Source organism: Catharus ustulatus, chromosome 5 (assembly GCF_009819885.2).
Source record: "Catharus ustulatus isolate bCatUst1 chromosome 5, bCatUst1.pri.v2, whole genome shotgun sequence".
In the NCBI taxonomy this organism is placed as follows: Eukaryota; Metazoa; Chordata; class Aves; order Passeriformes; family Turdidae; genus Catharus; species Catharus ustulatus.
This window is the reverse complement of record NC_046225.1, coordinates 76,481,350-76,484,320: the sequence shown is the minus strand read 5'-3', so window position 1 is coordinate 76,484,320 and position 2,971 is coordinate 76,481,350. Positions and strand designations below refer to the sequence as shown.

Genomic DNA, 2,971 nt, shown 5'->3' with positions numbered 1-2,971 from the left:
GATTTCTGCCTCCCCAAAGGCCCTGGCACAGCTGCCCCACCCCTGGCAGTGCCAAGGCCAGGCTGCACACCTGGGCTAGTGCAAGCTGGCCCTGCCCATGGTGATTTTTGATTTTTTTCAAAGCCAATTGCATGGTTCTCTGGAAAGGCTCCATGGATTTACTGGAGCTGCTGACACCAGGCCAAGGAGGGGACACACAGTTCCTGGAACTCCAAACTCCAAATCTGTCCTTGCCCAAGTGCAAACCTGCTCTAAATGTAACTCACTGATATTTTTTAATGCAAAAAGCCACGTGGATCCTCTTTACAAGCAGCACCAGCACACACACACAAAAAAATATCATAAAATAGCAACATTAAAAATGAACAAAAAGACAAAGCAAAACATAACTGTGCAAATAAATACCCTTTGCAATTTGCATGTTTTATGGTGAGGGAAACACTCTGAATATCTAATCCAAGCAGTTCTACTGCCAAGGAAATGTCACATAAAACCAGAAGAATCATAGCATAGATCAGGGAGATAAAAAAGGACAACACAATCTAATCAGATGTGACAGATGCAGCCCAGTCCCACACAAGGACCAGAGCCAGGGGGATTTGTTGGGGGTGCTCCCCTTGCTCCTTCCCAACCTTCTCCTCTCCTTCCAATGTTCAGTCCTGGCTGCATCTGAAGGGGAAATAAATTGCATTTAAAAGCTGTCTGGAGGAGTCCAAAGTGTTCATGAGAAGAGCACTGAGAGCTGGGGATGGTCTGAAAATCACGGTGGCCACACTCTGTGCACGCCCTGGGAGCTGCTCCATGCTCTGAGCCCTTCCAGGGAAGAGCAGCTGGCTCTGGGGCTCCTGGTTTGGTTTTTGTCCTGCCCTGGGGACCTCGGTGTCCCTGTGTGTGACAGCTGACAAGTGGTGCCACATTCCTGCCCTTAGTGAGGGTCTCACTGCCTGCCCAGGACCCCCATCCCATCCCATCCCATCCCATCCCATCCCTGATCCCATCCCTGATCCCATCCCATCCCATCCCATCTCATCCCATCCCATCCCTGATCCCATCCCATCCCATCCCATCCCATCCCATCCCATCCCATCCCATCCCATCCCATCCCATCCCATCCCATCCCATCCCTGATCCCATCCCATCCCATCCCATCCCATCCCATCCCATCCCATCCCATCCCATCCCATCCCATCCCATCCCATCCCATCCCATCCCATCCCATCCCATCCCATCCCATCCCATCCCATCCCATCCCATCCCATCCCATCCCATCCCATCCCATCCCTGACCCCATCCCATCCCATCCCATCCCTGCCATCTCTCCATGACTGTTCCAGGCTGTGTCTCTCCATACTGATGTTCCAGGCTGTGATCTCTCCATGCTGATGTTCCAGGCTGTGATCTCTCATGGGCTGACCCAGGCTGTGATCTCTCCAGGGCTGATGTTCCAGGCTGTGTCTCTCCATACTGATGTTCCAGGCTGTGATCTCTCATGGGCTGACCCAGGCTGTGATCTCTCCATACTGATGTTCCAGGCTGTGATCTCTCCATACTGATGTTCCATGCTGTGATCTCTCCTGGGCCTCACCCCAGCCCCCCAAACCTGCTCACATCCCTGTACCAGTGGAATCTTTTCCCATTTCCATCCAGGATCAGCAGGGCTGAAAGAGTCCTATTAAACACAGCTCGGTGCCTGTGTGTGCATGTGCTCAGAAGATAAACACAATCCTGGGACTGAGTGTCTAATAAACTCCTTTCTGGAGTCTGCTGATTATCCCCACGGAGGTGAGTCCATGCTGATGAATTTGCAGTGGATTGTTGGAGCAGTCCTGGTCCTGTCTGCCCAGGCAGTTTTCCTGCTGAGGTGAGGAGTGTTTGCCAAGCCAAATACCCAGCAGTGTTATCTGTGCCTCTTTGTTTGCAGGAGAACAATTCCCTGCCTCCCACAGAGCCTGGCCATGGACAGGGAGTGTGAAAGGCTGAGCTGGTGGGAAAGAGGGGCTGGTGAAGATTGGCATCAGCTCAAACACCATAGCTGTGCTACATGAACCCAGCAGTGATGGAAGAGCAGCTCCTGTCCCACACAAACCCAGCAGGGATGGAAGAGCAGCTCCTGTCCCACACAAACCCAGCAGTGATGGAAGAGCAGCTCCTGTCCCACACAAACCCAGCAGGGATGGAAGAGCAGCTCCTGTCCCACACAAACCCAGCAGGGATGGAAGAGCAGCTCCTGTCCCACACAAACCCAGCAGTGATGGAAGAGCAGCTCCTGTCCAGCCCTGTCCCACACAAACCCAGCAGTGATGGAAGAGCAGCTCCTGTCCCACAAACCCAGCAGTGATGGAAGAGCAGCTCCTGTCCCACACAAACCCAGCAGTGATGGAAGAGCAGCTCCTGTTCCACACAAACCCAGCAGTGATGGAAGAGCAGCTCAAACACCAGCCCTGTCCCACACAAACCCAGCAGGGATGGAAGAGCAGCTCCTGTCCAGCCCTGTCCCACACAAACCCAGCAGTGATGGAAGAGCAGCTCCTGTCCCACAAACCCAGCAGTGATGGAAGAGCAGCTCCTGTCCCACAAACCCAGCAGTGATGGAAGAGCAGCTCCTGTCCCACAAACCCAGCAGGGATGGGAGAGCAGCTCCTGTCCCACAAACCCAGCAGTGATGGAAGAGCAGCTCCTGTCCCACACAAACCCAGCAGGGATGGAAGAGCAGCTCCTGTCCCACACGAACCCAGCAGTGATGGAAGAGCAGCTCCTGTCCAGCCCTGTCCCACACAAACCCAGCAGGGATGGAAGAGCAGCTCCTGTCCCACACAAACCCAGCAGGGATGGAAGAGCAGCTCCTGTCCCACACAAACCCAGCAGTGATGGAAGAGCAGCTCCTGTCCCACACAAACCCAGCAGTGATGGAAGAGCAGCTCCTGTCCCACACAAACCCAGCAGTGATGGAAGAGCAGCTCCTGTCCCACAC

The 2,971-nt window shown here is 54.0% G+C and overlaps 1 long non-coding RNA gene across 1 annotated transcript; it reads right to left on the bottom strand.

Moving 5' to 3' along the window:
• Nucleotides 1-256: 256 nt before the first annotated feature.
• LOC116996806 lies at nt 257-1,396 on the bottom strand. The gene is made up of 2 exons (XR_004418027.1): nt 1,352-1,396; nt 257-669 (listed from the first exon to the last, which is right to left on the bottom strand). It is a non-coding gene; the product is annotated as an uncharacterized LOC116996806 (long non-coding RNA).
• Nucleotides 1,397-2,971: the final 1,575 nt, after the last annotated feature.